Consider the following 19,045-nt stretch of genomic DNA (forward strand, 5'->3'; position numbering starts at 1 on the left):
TGAGTACCAGTGCTTTACAAGAAGCGACTGCCTATCTGACCTCCTCAACCCAGTTACCCGGGCAACCCGATACCCCTTGGTTAGACTGGTGTCAGACTTACTGGCTTCTGACTACCCGTAACGACTGCCAAGGATGTTCAATGACAGCCGGGACCTACAGTTTAACGTGCCATCCGAAACACAGTCATTGGTGTCTAAGATATACTTAGAAAGTACATACAAACTTAGAAAAGTTGCATTGGTACTTGCCTGACCTGGATTCGAACCCGCGCCCTCATACTCGAGAGGTTGGTTCTTTGCCCACTAGGCCACCACGACTTTTTAGATATACATACCTCCTGGGTACTATAAAAAGATGAGCAAAAAACTCTTTTCAGTTTTCATTAGTGATAAAAAAATGCTTGTTTATGACATTAAAAAAAATTAAAACGCGGTCGTAATCCCATGCAATTGATACAGTGGGCTTATGGAAATATCTGTACAAGTAGGGTAACAGTGCAAACACGCAATTTCCCCACTGCAATCATACTTAGATTATCCTAATATCGTTTTCGGCAAGTACCTACTGGAATTACGAAAAAACATATTGGATTCGGTATGATACAGTCGCTGTTGTGAAATGTTCACTGCTTTACTTTTTTTTTGCAAATTCACACAAACAGATGAAGAGATTGAGATGAAATTTTATTTTTTTATGTAATTAAAATTTTTGAGAATGAGGTACTTGGAGTAGCCAGTAGTTACTTTATTCAAGACTTTCCATAAATGCTTTTGGTAGGTTTGATACCTCATTTACCATGATAAAAATTAAGAGCAATAGAAATTAATCAATTGATATCAAAAATTGATGATGCATCTCGATATTTTAATATTTATTGCCGATTCTTATCGTAAAATTGATTTTAACAACCCAATTAGTATCAATAATAAAATGGAACCAGTTCCGAAGGTAATCGAGAATTCAATTAATTGAATATCTAATTTTTGTTAATCAATTTAATTACTCCTATTACCTACAAACATATTGAAATATGATGAATTTTCTTAATTTCTCTTTTTATGTGTGTGAAATTGGTACCTGATTAATCAATATCTGTATTTTAAACTAATTGCTTATAGCTTTTTAATAAATGTTTCAGACATACTTAAACTATTTATTAGTAGGACCTACTTCTTGATAATCAACTCAAAAATCAAATACATAAGTTCTTATACATATCTATTTAAATCGACTTTCTAAACGTCATAAAATCCAAAAAACAATTTCGTGTGAAAAAATAAAAAACAGCTAGGTTTAAATACAAAGAAAATTACCAAATAAAATCACTAGAGATCTGTTGAATTGTTGGTACTTTTTACGTATTTCAATATAAAAATTATCTTCATCCATTATCCAGCCATTAATCCCCCTAGAATAATTGTTTGATTTCTATAATTATTTTAACTATCAGAAATAATTTGCAGATAAGTACCTAGGTAGTTGGTTTTATTTGCAAATTTAACGACGGTTGTGAGCGTGTGAAGCTTTTCAATTATCACTGTTAGTATCTTTATCTGCCTTTTTAGTATCCTATCTTCATGCTACTAGAGACGAAGGCTCCTTTCAAGGCCTACCTAATAGGTAAACAAGTTGCATCAACGATTTTTCAGAATTAAAGTGCGAGGCTCTACATAATGATTAATTTGATCCAACTTCCAAATAAGTAAACCTACAAAATATTGTAGGTAAACAGTTCTTTTTTGAAGAGGATGTCTATGAAGTTTCTTGCCGGCTCTTCTTCATAAGACCCACTCTTTGGTACCGTGCACCTGGCTATTGACATTTTTCAGGCACCCGTAATAGGTACCTGCATGAAATAAAAACTTTTGACTTTGAAATAATTTTGTTATTTCCACACGTGATCATATAGTTTATAACTCTGTGCATATCAAACATTAAATACCTACTTCTTACTCCATGGTGTGATGTCGTCATCACCCCCATGAATACGTGATCAGGTGGCCTGCGCGGTGGCGCGGGAAATACCTCATCTATATGCAAGGGTCAAACTGTTATAATATTTGCAAAAATATACAGAACCCTATGTCTAGTCAGCATTGTTTTTTTATTATGTAAAATATAAAAATTACAGTATTCGGCAGATTTTTATCTTTTTAAAACATAAAACAAACTGTTTATTATATTGGACTCCAGAATTAGGTACCCCTCCCGCTATGGGTGTGCGTGGTGTATTAGACTCTTACTAACCAAAACCCACCATGTTCCTTCTTAAGTCCTACATGTGCCATGCCAACGCTTTCGAACAATCTCGCAGCCCCGAAGAATCAAGAAAATTGGAAATTAGCGTAGCCCTAAATAACACGAAATCTGACCTTTTTCCATTGTTGGAAAATACCTTCCTCTGTCATAACTACTTACACGCGCCTAACTCATGGAAAATTTGAGAATCAGGTATGTAAATAATTAAGCTTGCACCTTTTTGAACTTTATTAATGAGTAAAAGTATTTATAATTTTAATTTTGGAAAACGTGGCAGCGGTAATGAGTAGTTATTCAGTAAGTTATGAATGCCTAATGAAACCACAAAACGACTGGAAATTAATTGAATTCAGTTGCCGATATTACATAAATTATTATCGGAGGAAATATCAGTCTAATGTGCATAAAACATTTTGTAAGTAGTTGGTAAGTACAGCAAATAAAACCAATTTGATAAAGTAGCAACACAATACTTTTAATCTAAAAATCACGTATGAATCTGTTAACCAAAATATCCCATTTCATTATTCCAACAATCGAACCCCATGGATTGAGGACAAAGCTAATAATTAGATCCGACCGTTTTTGTCGGATTTTACCTAAAACTGTACTCGACACAAAGGAAACCCAATACGGACGTCAAAAAATCACTGTAATTCCGCACTTGGGACCGCCCCACACCAGAAAACTTAATCAGGACGAAGGGAGTTATATTTCTGTTTCCGATACGTTATACTATAGCGTTTGAACACAGATTATCCAATCAGTTAAGATAAAGGACACGCTTTTTTAGTTGGCAGCCATCTTGTTTGGAATTAACCGCCAATTTTTGACCGTCGGGATTTGACATTTAGGTCGGAGGAATAGAGTTGTGTTTTGTTCTGCGTGTTGTGTTCAAGGGTAGCGTTTCTAAAGTTGTCTATTCACGTCCATGTCGTATGCAGGAGAGGCGCGCGTGGCGGTCACGTGATCGAGATTAGGCGGCGCATTCATGTCGCGCGCACAAAAGCGCGGGTCGCAGCCGAGACGTCGATTGTGTGCGGATTGGGGGAGGAAATTCGCTAAGTTCGGTCGCATTTGAATTATAAATGCGAAATTCAACACTATTTGCATATCCCACGGGTGTAGAACACGCTTTTTATTATCAAAACGACACCTATTTACGTCATGTCAATTATTTAGAATAAATTAAGCGAGTTTTAATTTTTATTTCTTTTGAATATTGCGGTTATTAAAGATATCGTATATAGCTGTCAATGTTAAGTAATTTATTGGATTGTTAACTAGTCATTGGCAAAACATCGTGTAGATCCTGTTACTGCTAATAAACAAATCATCAGACAGAAGCGTGTCTGTGATACAAGTACCAGATCAAACTAGTAATTTCTAGTTTCCCAACATATTAAAACACCACAAAAAATGGGAATTAAATCAAAACAAAATCAAGCTAAAATAAAATTAATTGACATCAATAAAACATTAGTGACCTTACTACAAAAACTTAAACCCCTGTTCTACACTTGTCTAAAAAAAATTTGGCTGCAAAATGAACCATATGTCAACGTCATAATTTGTCATTTTTTTAGACAAGGCATAAACTGACGTTTAAAAGTTTTTGTGGTAAGACGGTCAGTAGGTATCTCTACTAAATCTGGCACGTGACCAACCCGTAGAAGACACAATTAAACTTTAAAATTCCACTCAATCCACAGACAACTGAAAGCATCGACAAACAAAGCTAAAAACAAACGACAAGTAAACAGGGACAGCCGTGTTTAAACACTTGTTCCCGGTACAACACTAGTACGTCACTACGCTAGGGAGGACAAATAAATCAGAACTGATCGCGCCTAGGGGCGGCCTCCCAAGAGACCTGGATTCTAACTGGAGTTACGACCAAAGGGATCTGGTACTTAATAAAAAGTTTGGAGCTGTTAGAAACGAGGGCAGGTCGTTGGGTTGACATTGGGAATCAAGTATTTCTACAGAAGGATTTGAATACTATCTAAGACATTAAATAAATAGAAACTTACTGAATATAGATGACTCCTTCCGAGAAAAAGTTATAATGATCTCTTACTCTAAGAAACTACTCGAAAAACTAGGGATATTGAAAGAACCAAATGTGAAATCGGTAACATTATTTCATGGTTGCATGAAAAATTGCATTGTACTACTTAGTTTTTACACAATATACATAGATCTATCTTCAAAATAATGAGACATTGCCTCTAAAATACAATATAATCTTTTGCATGAGAAAACAAGTAAAGAATTATCTAAATTCAACACAATATAAGGTACCTACTGCAAATGAACATACCATATCCATCTCAACTTTTACTTACTGTCCTTTACCTAGCTAGAACAATGACACTCCCGTGGGATAGAGGACGCATATTGCACTCATTTCATTATGCACACACGACACCCGCGATCCGGGGACAATCTGTGTAGGTCTACTTATGTCCACAAAACTGCTGAAAATGTGGTCACGGAATTTATAATTATGTTTGGTAAACGTAATTATGGGCTCAATTATGTAGTAAGTTCATTTACTTTTATTTAAGTATTTATACAACAACAAACATACGACAGTTGTGTGTTTGTTTTGCCCGGTTTGTGTCAAGTTGACGCTAGGGAGTGACCTGAGCTGACACAATTTTCATAAGTGAATAAAGAAGACATGTTTTGATGCCTGTGTCTCCATCTTCAGACAATAATTATGTAATTTCCTAGCAGCATCGTCATCATGGCGAGATTTGCCTATACCTAAAAATCGCGCTGTGCACACGTATTTTCTGACATGTGGCTACATAATTCCGACATACGAGAGTTTATACCACATAAGAGGCCAGTAAACCACCCTACAAAAATACTATAAACCATCAAAAAAATCTCTACGTACGTATCCTCAAGTTACCCCAAACATCAAATTCCCAATATTGACGGAATAAAATTAACTACACCATAATGAAATGTGACCCGAACATCATTGCCTGTAGCCTGCATTAATGGTAACCAGTTTAGTATCCCCTGGTGACAGGCGACACCGCGCTTTGTCGCTAGTCAAACGTTGTGACAGCCCTGTTAGCATTCAAATTGCTTGATTTGACTCATTTGATTTCTGGTTTCAACTAGTTTGGTGTGATAAATCGTGTTTTGGATACTTTATGCTCCTGTAGAAGAATTTTTTTTCTAGGATGAGTAGGTAATTAAGTATCAAGATGTAAGATATTTTTTTATGCTGTGATAGGTAATGTTAACTATCACCTAATTGTCCTGTCCCTATTATTATTATTCAATTTTCTATCGTCGTCATCAACATACCTTACCTAACATTCACTGATAAGTTTTTACCAGTTTTGAAGGTTCATCCCTTGTTGCTTTCTCCATATTTTTTCCTATATATAATATCTATAGCTAATGCCTATTTACCGATCTAGATACCTATTATAGACTGTAGTAAAGGTCTACAAATCCACCTTCTCCTATTACAAATTACAATTAAAACCAAAACCTACTCGTATTTCAAAAAGATAAGTTTCTTCCCAATAAATGTTGAGCATATTTGCTGATCGACGCACTTATGATAAAGGGTGTAATGTATTATTTACAGAGGAGTGTCGGGGGCGCGGGGCGAGGAGGGGGTTGTTCGTTACCCGGTTCAGTGGTCCATAATAACTTCAGGGAATACCCGGCTCTGAGCTACTAACACCCGCTTGTGGGATGTACGAACGGTTGTGGTGCGAAGTTTGAATTTCGTGGTGGTTGATGTTGAAATGTGATGCTTGTTTTTGAAGAATTTGAAGGAGTGAGTGCATAGAAGTCAGTTTTATTGAATCTTGTTTGATGCTCTTATATCTTTTTTGTTGAATATTCTGAATTACACAGCAAAAATTATGAAGGATTGTGTTCTTTGCTTAGGATTCAACGTGAATGAATGATGGCTCACAACTCGACGATCAATCATCTACCGGACTACAACTGATGGTGCTGAGCCGGATGCAGATTTACGTAACAGCCACTACCTCTATTTCGCTATCCACTTTTCAGACATATACTATCTACATATTTGCTACATATGCACCATGTTTGTCCTACCATAAACTATATTCAATAGCAACTCAACTCAAATTCTAATGGAGTTTCCGAGCTTTTTTGACAACTACCGCTTCAAACGATGACACGTGAAGTTTTTTGTTACTCGAAATGTCAAGCGAAAAATCCACTGGTGTGAAAACGCCTGCACATGCTAAAGTATCGCACCGTTTCATATCGCACGAGTTATAATATGTTATAATTTTATCGCCACATCTATCAAGCACGCGGCGACACATGTCGCGATTACGCTCACCTCCATTCGTTCGCTTATCATAACTCATTCTCATTCACTGCCGCTGAACTTTTATTATGTAGCCTTTCAATCTTGAGCCTGTAATATGCTTAATCGACTGGTTTTGTAAATCGGCAGTCAAATGAGATCTTTGACTAGACTTAAGTGCAGTTTTGATTTTCGTTTATTTTTAAGTGTGATGAGTCTTTTGAGTGAGCATTTTTTTCTTAAATTGAACTTTCCTGAAGCACTGTAAAATACCTACTTCATTTGATATAGGTAGATACAAGTAACTGACAAAGGGTGTCTATATACTTAAGTAGCTCCTACTAGTTTATTTAGTTTAATTATATGTTTAATACGTTTCTATCTCGTATACTTACGTATGATTTGTTTTATTATAAACTTATTTTATTGCTATGTAACAATTTACCCAAGTCTTGAATTCTGACACAATTGCTACCAAAACATTACCTTTACAGTGAGTAAATAAAAATTCTTATCAAATGTACCAAATAAGTAATGAACAATTATCGTCACGTTAACGCAGTGTTTCTCGTATTGTTATTTATTCAGCTACCTGTATAGGCTGTAAACCACAGGTTTTCGTCCATCGCTGCGTGTCAGAAGCGGCGACGTCGCGTGCACGCCACTCAGTGTAGACACGGCCTTATGGACCGATAGCAAGGAAAATTAACTACCTACTAGTAATTATTTTTGTGATAAATAAGAGTATTGAGTAATATCTCTATTGTTTTCTTGTTAGATAATTAGTAATAAATCTCCGTTTCTAGAAAGTAGGTACCTCGTTTGAAAGAAGTACTCAAACGAGGTCATTTTCTCCTTGAGCAATCAAAATCCTAATTGTTGATTGATAACCGTAGAAGAGACTGGAAGATGAAGAAAATTAGGTATGTTAAAGTATCGTGGGTAGGCACAAACGTAACATAGGCACCACAAGTTGGCTGCTTCTGATCAATTCTGATGGTAGGTAAAATGGTTAAAAATGTTATCATTAATCCAATTAAAACTACTAATTAATGGCCGAAAAGATTGTATTCTCTGTTCTGCCCCTAAAGCTTACACCAAAAACATGGTAACCGAATTTAAATTCCTCCGCCAGCACCACCATATCTGCTGACGCTAACACTTACCTTCACGACAGTACACAAGGCAGCTGGCAGGCGCACGTCACCGAGAGCGGCGCGAATCAGTGGTTAGCGTAGCGTGCGGCTCTCGATCGATATCTACCCTCGCCTGACACCAGCCCGCTGACGGAATCCGTCTCAACTAGCTGCGGTTACCACGTTTTAGCTGACAGCAGACGTTGCTTGGGACAGTGATTGTAATTTGCGTAATTTGGCACGTTAAATGTACCTCTAATGGTCTGTAATACCAGCCTATGAAGGAGTAGGTACTTCTATCTGTAGACATTGCAGGTGTATTTTCCTCCTTTTCTCAATTTTCTTACACTACCGTAACACAACTTCGGTAAGGAATCGGTTTCAATACCAATGACTTACCTTAGAAAAAGGTTTACGGATTAAACTAAGTAACCGATTGGTGAAACCTACCTGCAGTGGATAATCGAGAGCAATGGATAGACTGAGGAAAAGATATGCTAAATTGGGCTTCTCCACATACTTGGACATTTCGTCTTCATGTTTTGAAATCGTAACAGAACTATTCCGAGAGTCCCCTATTTACTTCCTAGCAACAACAAGGACTCGACAGTGTGATTCATCAACTCATGCATGATCTATGACTCACAGAATCACGGCATAGTCAGTCCTGTACGCGTCGCAACTATTCAACATGAGCAGTGGCGGATTTACCAATAGGCCAAGTAGGCCGGTGCCTAGGGCGGCAGATTTAGAGGGGCGGCAAATTTAGCTATTTTTTTACAGATTTTTTTGTACACAATCCATATATAAATAAACGATTAATAAACGCCCTGTAATATATACTTAGGCTTATGTGATCATGAATTTTAAAATATTTCAATAGCGTTTCAATAAAAATATATTAAAAAATCAGAGATTTTTATTGACACTTGTTTGGGTAATTTTGTGTCCCAAAACTAAAAAATTTCGAGCTCGCTACGCTCGTGACTGTTTACTTTATGGAGGTTTTTTAAACTCGTTTTGGTACTTTACCGTTCCAAAATCAAAAAATTTCGCGCTCGCTGCGCTCGCGGCTTTTTCAATCCACACTGGTGTTTATAAAACTAACTAGCGCTTTATAATTTTGCACTGATCTGTCTCCGGTTTCTTTATGTGATACCTAGCAAAAAGCACCATGAATGATTTCTACACGTTTTTTAAGTACTTCAATTACAATTTTAGGCCCTGATTATATTTCGTCGTATTTTTTGGGGGATGCTCAATAGGTAGTCCGCCCCGGGTGTCACCCGATGCTACGCCGCCACTGATCATAGCACCCGAACGAATGAACCGATTTCACCCAACTAGCACACTGGTGGAAATAGCAGCCTATTTTGCAACTGTTAGCTGTACAGTAGTGCTTTAGGGGTTCCGAAAGTAACTTTAAGTTCTACTATTGCTTCCGTAGCTGCTCATAGCTGTAAATATCACTTAATGCAGCAGAAACTGAACCAAATGTCACTCTAGGTTTTACAAGAGATCATTCTACAACCCATTTGCAGCCTACATCTTTAAAAGAGAGTTCAAACAATTATGTTAAAGGTTAAAGCTGCTAAAAAGTTTCTATTGCCGCTGATGTACGCGTTAGAACTGCATAAAGACTCTTACCGTCTTACCACAAAAACTTTTAAACGTCAGTTTATGCCTTGTCTAAAAAAATGTCAAATTATGACGTTGACATACGGTTCATTTTGCAGCCAAAATTTTATTAGACAAGTGTAAAACAGGGGTTAAAGTTTTTGTAGTAAGGCCATAATTGTAGACTTTTTAACGGAACTGTATAAAAGATATATTTATCACTTTTCTGCCACTAAAGGTTCCATTGCAGAAGTGATTTGTTCTTTTGTGCAGGCTTAAGTAGGAATTTGAACCTCTGTTCTACTTATAGCTACATTAAGGCTCCACAATAGAAGCCGGAGGTTAATAGACATTGCCTGCTCATTTGGATACATTCTGTTATTTTATTCACAAACACAAGCAAGGGTCCCGTAGATTTTGTTTTCTCAATTACTGATAACGAATCAGTTACAGAGGAAAAATAATGTTTGTTTTGAAGTAAAAAAAAACTTATAATAGAAAATATGTATTTATTCAAGAATATAAAAAAAATCAGAAGCTCCATTTATTTACTCTCAAGTATAGTGAAACACTCCGTTTTTCCCATTTAGATGGACAGATGCAAAGTTCTTGTTTATTTTGTTGTGCATTATAAGTTTGAATTATTTTGAACGGTACTCTGAAAACAAGGTAACACATAGTAATTAAGTGTTAAACAATTAAGAATAATATATCATCGTATTAAAGAGTTTCCAACGACTTCTACGGATCTCTAAACAAGTAGCCGTTAATAGTGTGGTTTGATATCTGCAGTATCACAGTGCAGACTTGAACTGCAATAGTGGTACAGATATTACTTGGACCTTCAGAAGAGTGAAACTTAGCGCTATGACACGCAGAGAGGAGTTTTTAAGGTTGAAGTTGCAACTTAAAGCTGCTTTCAATGGACGCCATGTTTACAAGATAATTATTTATTAGTAATCGAGAAATTAATAGGTTTTTATCGCATTTGTAGTAAAATGTATCTAAATATCGAACAAGCAACTTACTAAAAACGAATGTAGTCTAGTATGTAATTTCAATATCGTGTAGGTATGTGATACAAAAATATTTATTTAATAATAATTTATATATTTTACGATATTCTGAGGTAATTATTGAGGCGCGTTAAAAATACTTCAACTATATTCACGATAAACTGATCTGCGTTTGTAGCTACTTACCATATAATACAAAATATAGCTCAAAAACACTTACCTTCACTTAATATTTATTTGTATTCAGTAATGTTTGACTCAGGAACAACAAATATATTTTATAAATGAGAGACAAGGTGAACGATCAGATGAAGTTTTCGTCATTCAGCTAAATTTGTCATTCATTCAATCATCGCCATAAGAGCTTTAGTATGGTGTTAATTATTATAGTTCGGCCATTCAGAGAATGCGTTCCTGACACGTCGCGATTGAACTGACGACGTAACTACATTCATTGATTATTGATATAATAATGTTGTTTTAATGCTCCTCAATTGTTAAAACGGTAAACAACCAGCAAAAATATTTTTATCGTAACTGCAACGCCATTGCAAAGTTACGTCGTCAGTTCAATCGCGACGTGTCAGGAACGCATTCTCTGAATGGCCGAACTATATATAGTTGCCGCTCCTGTATCGCTTTTATGCCTCTACTATGAACTTCTAATGGAACTATAGACTGTAAAAAGTTGTGCCCCTTTGGCTGCAAAGCTGCTGCATAAGGTCTGTAGAGCACGCTCTGGCGCTTAAGCTTGGCACCTTTAGTAATAATCGGATTGGCTCTAAAGCTCTTAAGCAACAGTTTTGTGCTACTTGAGCAATTTAGTTTTTTTTTTGTATTACAGGTGTTTTACGGGCGAGTGTTCTTAGACATGTTTGATGAAAATCAATTGAGCCGTTTAAAAGTTACAGAGGTTTTAGGTACGCTTTAAAGTCGCTGTCAAATAAACTTGTTATGTCAACATTAAACTCTTCGGTACATAGCGGGTTGCAAAAATAATCTAGGAACTGACAGAAATATCATTAAGTTCACAATCATTAGGGGCGGCAAAAATTTAATGGCCTACTAGCGGCAAATTTGTGAATCCGCCACTGAACATGAGTGAACATTGGCGGTCAAATAACCTGTAAATTTTTACCAGCGTCTGTCATTCTTTACAGCTCTACCTATGCCAAAATGGCCTGACCACAAGCCTGCGCGAAATATGTGTGTTTAAAGGTGAATATAGACTACAACATTTTCTAGAGAATTTCTGAGTAATGTAACGTTCTTACGAATGGTACAATACAGGCTCATTTTCCAAAGCATGTTTAGTTTTTATAGGATGATACACTAGAACATATCGTAGAGCGCCTCGCTCTTCTGTTAGAAGTAAAAAATTTTGAAGTCTATACTCACCTTAACAATGACGAATTTTTTTAACCAACTCCATTTCTACTCATCGCATTTGATATTTTACTGCAACGAATGTACCTAGCTAATAATTCGTTGTCGTGGCCATAGTATCTAATTATTTCCCGTATATTTTTATATTTCTGTTTTGTCCGACTAATGCTTGGAAATGTATTAAACTAGGCTTTTTTTGCAAAAAGACACTAAATAAGTAACCTTTGAATAAAGAAGCGGGGAAATTTTTCGTAAGAGTAAAATAGACAGTGAAAATGTGCTTGAAATGTTGTTATATACCCACCCATCTAGCGTAAATACATAGAAAGCACATAGCTATTTCCATTTCAACACGCACTCCCCTCTTATAAAATACGAGGCGTCGAGATTAGTCCAGAATCCAATTACATTTTCCAAATTTCCCATTTTTCCCTCGCCGCGGGTTCAAAGCTCACAGAAAATAATTTTCTTCGCTCCCTAAGAAATGAAAAATAAACGTGGAGCGTAGAAGCGTCTCGGAGAGAGGTTCTAAAGCAATCAGTGCGTGGGAGCAGAACGAAAGATGTGTTACGCTGAAGCTTGAAAGAGATCGCTATAAGAGGTTTGTGTTCGGCCGCCCGCGGGGATTTGTCAAGTACGTAGAGCGCGCTTTTTTTTGTTTTTTTTTTTTCAGGCGAAAGGTTGTGACTTCAATTGTAAATGAACCTGCGCTGAAGTGCAAACTTGGCTCGAGGGCGTGAGATAAGCTAACACCAAAAATATTTTCATAAAATCTGGGTCAATTTTCAAATCTAATTTATAGGAGTACCTACGCAAAATAAGGCTTTTTCGTGGTACTACCATAAGTACTTAAATATTTATCTATACATATAATAAATATGTAAAAAAACTGTGTCTGTACATTGAATATATTAAAAAAATAATAATTGGGTGGGGTTTAGAAACAGTAATGGAGCACAAATCCAAAAAAAAAATTCTGTCTGTATGTCTGTATGTCTGTATGTCTGTTTGTTTGTTCACGCTAATCTTCCGAACTACTGAACGGATTTCAATGATTTTTTCTTTGTTGTATCAGTATTAAGCCTGGTCAACATATAGGCTATGATTTATCTTCGAAACTTGAAGACCTGATGCAGAACTCCAACAGACCAATAAAACTATAAGAGATACAAATATGGTGCCGTGGCAAAAATTGTTTCATTTGATGAGCATTTTCAGCTGAGACAATAAATTTTAAGATCTGGAACACCTGATGTGGAACCCCAAGAGCCCAGCTTCTCTGTACCATATACAGGTATGACGTTTTAGCAAAAGTTGTTCAATTTGATAAGCACTTTCTATTGACTTATACAAATTGAAGATCTAAAACATCTGATGTGGAACTCCAGGGGCCCAGCTAGACTATAGCATATAGAGGTATGACGTTTTAGCAAAAATTGTTCAATCTGATAAGCACTCTCTGTTGACTTATAAAACTTGAAGATGTAAAACACCTGATGTGGAACTCCAGGTACCCTGCTAGACTATATGAAGCATATGAAGATATGACGTTTTAGAAAAAGTGGTTCAATCTGATAAGCACTCTCTATTGACGCATTTTTCTATTCTCTCTCACACAAACAAATAATAACGAAGATACAATAACGCTTTAATTTCGTGTTAAGTCACTGCTTAGTACAAATTTTACATACCTAGACGTGGCGTCACGAGCCCCCACTCTCTAACTTTGTTGCGTTATATCTCATTATTATTTTGTATGTCTCTTCCAGACCTCGGGACTACAGAGTTCCGAATTTTTGGGAGGCAAACGTGGGGCCGAAGCCAACACGCTGAAGTCCTTTTGAGACAACTTTAATGAAATGGTGACACAAAACCGACGATTATCACTTTATACACTATAGAAATGAATCCAAGGACAATCTCCGGTGGACGTCGTTAAAAAAAAGACAATCCCCGGTTCTGTGCTAAACTATTGCTAACTATGGAGGAAAACTACTTGGGCTATTGTGATGGGATGTTAGTGGATGACAATGTATTAGGTACATGTAAAAACGGCAGGTGGAGACTCGCCACCTCACTTACTGGGCCCCCGGGAACCAGTCACTGAATAGCAACAAGAGGGCAACAGGGACATGAGCAGCTGAAGGGTGAGGATACCTCGGCGGACTTTAAACGCAGATTACGCGCTCCCTGTGCTTACCATGAGGCACCTACCCTCCGAGCAGGGCTACTAATCCTGCTCTAGCGACTCCACTCTGGACGGCCAAGCCAAGCCAAGCCAGAGGCGTGAGACCTATCCCCGTCATGGTTCACTCCGACCGGCCGGAGATGGGGGACAGTATACACTCCCTGGAGAACTCAGTATATATAGCCCCGCGGGGTCGCTACTCCCCGTCATCAGCCTCAGATGTCCTGCGGTACCTATATCTCATTATTATTGTCGTTATTATCTCAAAAGCCTTTGTCCCAATTATGTTAGGGTCGACATCCAGTCACGATGCAACTGAGGAGCGACTGCCTATCTGGGGCCCGATTCTCCTAAGTTAATAATGTCAAAATCGAATAGAAATCGAATCGCAATATGATCGCAATAGCAGTTTTAACCATATCGGGCATTCTGCTACTAATAAAAGACCAATCGTATTCGATTGACATTTGATTGGTGTGCGATTGGTCTGCTATTTTGGTAATTTTGGTCTAGGTATACGGTAGTTTGCTGTACAATCATTTTGCAATCGTAAATCATTTGCAGACAAAATTATTCATTATTAAATGACAGAAAAGGATAAAAACGTTTATTTCAAAGAAAAAATAGCGGAATGCCACATACGCTTCAATCGTAATCGAGTCGGGATCGGATCTCAGTCGAATCGAGTCGAACGTCAATCGAATGTTGCTTAAGTAAAATTAGGAGAATCGGGCCCCTGACCTCCACAACCCGGTTACCCGCTCAACCCAACACCCCTTGGTAAGACTTACTGGCTTCTGACTACCCATAACGACTGCCAAGAATGGAATGTTCAATGACAGTCGGAACCTACAGTTTAACATCCCCTCCAAATAACGGTCATTGGTATCCAAAATATACGTAGAGAGTACATACGAACTTAGAAAAGTTGCATTGGCAGGCACTTGCCAGACCTGGAATCAAAGACGCACGCTCATACTTAAGAGATTGGTTCTCTACCCACTAAACCACCACAAATTCCACTAAGTCACCACGACTTTGTCATCTATTTAATGTTTTTTACGTACGATTTTTGCCACACACAACTTAAATGCGGATGAATTAGAATCACTACTTTTATCCCTATGGTCACGTCTATTGCGACTATTCAGATCTTTGATTTTGCTGACCCCGTAGTCGCTGGCATAAGGGACAGGATCCGCGTACGAAGTCGCGGGCAGAAGCTAGTTTCTTAATAAAGTTTCGGTGATTTTATGAGGTCAATGCTTTATAAGAGATAGATAAATAATTTGATTATACCTACAATGAAATACAAAATTTATAAAAAAAACACATGGTACTACGTAGGTACTCTTCAGATCATACAGGTATCTACCTTTCTTAAAACAAAGCAAATATTGGGTTTCCTTATTCCGGTTAAAAGTTATGGTTTGATAGAGGAAAAGTTTTTCACTGAAACTTCTGTAATTGGTGACAGTGCTCGTCAGCGTGAGCTATGCGTGAGCAATCACTGACAATCAGGCTTTCGTTGAGGACAGGAGTCACCGCTACAAAATTCTTGTTGAGGGCTAATTAGCGTCCTTGACATTACCTACGACACGAGGAGGAATTTAAAGACGCAGTTTTAAATTTGACTTCATAAAAAAAAGTTTTAAATATTTTGTAAAATGGGTATTACCAACTGAATCGAAACCTAGTTTAATTAATTAGTACTAATAACTGTAACATTTTTTGTATAAAGACCAAATTATCCAAGATTTCTTGGTTATCACAGAGATGTTACCTACCTACTTTCTGAGTAACTACTTATGCCACTTAGAAGTATGCGTTGCTAATGAGCACTCAATGGTTAGCTTTTACCTACACTATTTACTCAATAGCATAAAACACCACAGCCTCTTTTACTAATCATGTTTGTCATGAATACTTACAAGTACCTAACGAAACCTCAATTCAGAAACCCTTAAAACTATCTCAAACAAACCACAACATCAAGATAAAAACACGAAGAGAAACATTGACAGATGGCAGGACGATTTAGATACACCCCTGCAGCAATTGGCCGCAATAGAAACTGAATTACATACTTGTTGGCGTACACATGATGCGTCCATTTTATAGCCCGCCATAACAGGGGCCGCGACCTTTCGTCATTTGCATTTTTATTGTACGTGACCGTGATTAGAAAATGATAGTTGTGAGCTTATTATGATTATAATAGAATGCTGTTAGGTACTTGGTAAACTGTGGTTGGAAAATTAAGATGGATTTATAAGTAGGATCTCTTCTCATTAGCTTTACTGTGCTTATAAGATTCAAAACACTATTTTGAAACTAAAAAACTCAGTTACGCTTTCCTTAAGCAATAATGCAATCAGTCTGAAAAACTAATACTCCATTCCGCCAATAACTAATCAAGGGGTGCGTTAACAGTGACTAATGTACGAGGAATTGGCGACGATTGTGCAACTGTACGGTAAGCGGGAATAGCTAGCGGACGATTTCATTCTGCACTGTGCAGTCCATGATTATCAACGACGCCACAGACAAAATTAATTATGTCCATCAGGATTGAGGAGCCAGTTTTTGTATCTTAATGAAATTTTGTACTTATTTAGTAGAAAGTTAAAAAGTATTGTAGGCTCAATCTTGGAATTTGTAGTATAATAGTTCAAAAGTTATATGAACACAAAGGTGGCTCCTCAATCTAAATATTTGGACTGAGGAGCCACGTTGGAACACAGAAAGTATACGATGTACATTCTTGAAAATTTTGTATGATTTAGTAGTAATTGAGCGCAATGCGTACTAATAATTTAATTCCAGTACTTTTAATATTTAAGAAGATACAATACTTTTAATGTGGCACCTTAACCCATACAATGAAAGTGTGAATTCCCATGAATCGTAAGTGGCAAATTCAAATTACACCCCATAAACATTTAGTAGTAAGTGTGTCTGAATTTGTAGTACATAAACAAAGTAGTAAAACTGAGTGAATTTTGTAATGTGAATAAAAATCAGGATAAATAGGTAGTTCTTAGCTTTGACGCCAATTTTTTATGAAACCTCTGTAGACAAACGCATTTATGGCTATTCCGCAAAGTATTTAATAACGTGATTTTTATTCACATTACATGGTCACCCTTAATGGCGACGTCCTAAGGAAAATGGAAAAGATGATTTTTTATCAGATATTGAATACATACAATTTTCATTTGTGCATGTATATTTAGTAGAAATTTATACTAAATGTTAGTGTCTTTATTTTTTTAATTCCATTCCGATTTCAGGTAACCCAAGCATTTTCTCATTTCAGAAACGTCAGGATTGAGGAGCCACTTAAAATACGTATTTTTACAAAATTCACTCAATTTTACTACTTTGTTTATGTACTACAAATTCAGACACACTTACTACTAATTGTTTATGGGGTGTAATTTGAATTTGCCACTTACGATTCATGGGAATTCACACTTTCATTGTATGGGTTAAGGTGCCACATTAAAAGTATTGTATCTTCTTAAATATTAAAGGTACTGGAATTAAATTTTTAGTACTCATTGCGCTCAATTACTACTAAATCATACAAAATTTTCAAGAATGTACATCGTATACTTTCTGTGTTCCAACGTGGCTCCTCAGTCCAAATATTTAGATTGAGGAGCCACCTTTGTGTTCATATAACTTTTGAACTATTATACTACAAATTCCAAGATTGAGCCTACAATACTTTTTAACTAACTACTAAATAAGTACAAAATTTCATTAAGATACAAAAAGTGGCTCCTCAATCCTGATGGACATAATTAATTGGGTACCTACTTACAACCATCTCATCCGCGAACGTTTTAGTTCTAACTAATGTGTGCGTTACCCAGGCCAGATGTTGTCGAAAATAGTAATTTTAATCTTATAGATAATTAGTTGTACGGCTTCTGTAATTGTTGCGCACATTTTTTAATTTGTTGCGCTTATAGTTTTTTAATTATTTCACAAAAACATTTCCTGCTGGTCTTTTAGTTGTCTAGATAAAGTAAATGTTGTGCCATATTTTGTATTTGTTCTTTCTTCGGTTGCGAAGTTATTCGAGATTTTGCTGGGGTAACGTTTTTGGTTTTGCTAGATATAGAAAAGAATGCAACCTAAGAACTTGTACAGATTTCGCATTTCCATTTGAACGGTTCCAGTTTTTTTTATTATTATTTTTATTGACTTAGGTATTACTTTTATCAAGTTTGTTCCCCTAAACTAAGAATCTCTCTCTTTCCTCCACGTAGTGGTGGGGTCAGCTTTCCTTGATTTTTCTTCTCCACTTCCTATTATTCCCTTAACTAAGAAACAATGTTGTAAAGTTCAATTGCACTGAGTAGTCTACACAATATCAAGCCCATAGAAATATTTCTAATACATAATATCTATGATCAAGTTTGACCTTCTGCTGTTCCTGTGAACAACCGAATCTGGTAGATGCACTATATAGCAGTGCAGCCTGTTTTCGCCCCGGCTGTTTTATAATGCTAGTATTACACTAGCGTATATTGCCGCTCGGTTTATTCAAAGCGACATTCGTTACGAAAGGGAAGGGAGAACCATAAAAATAAAACACAATAAATACTTCATTGTAAATATTAATTTTCCAATATTATTTTATGCTTATGGTAACCAATGATACAATGTTACTTTCCGTGAGCGCGGTACTTCGCGCGTATCGCTATACATATAAACCTAGCCATTGGCATGTAATATCACCGTAACTGCCAACGACGATGCCTATGCGAGATATATAAAAATGCTATCCCATATTGATCAACTCTCGCATAAAGGCAGCTTACAAAACTAGATAATATCTATCTTATAATTAACGCTCAAAAATCACTCATTGATTTGTTTTTTTTTTCTAAATCCGTAAATTTTGATGAACAAAAATGTCACAAGTATAATTTTATAAACATTTTCTTTCTATAGCTAATTGTCTAACAGAGGCACACAATGCTTAGAATCTAGCTCGCTATTGTAGAGCTTACGGTTCCAAGTAAAAATGTTACTCGATAACGAACTTACTCTAACAATGTACAGTCCGTGGAGTTTGTAACACTCGCCAAATTTTCATCGTCA

Source organism: Helicoverpa zea, chromosome 19 (assembly GCF_022581195.2).
Source record: "Helicoverpa zea isolate HzStark_Cry1AcR chromosome 19, ilHelZeax1.1, whole genome shotgun sequence".
Taxonomy (NCBI): domain Eukaryota; kingdom Metazoa; phylum Arthropoda; class Insecta; order Lepidoptera; family Noctuidae; genus Helicoverpa; species Helicoverpa zea.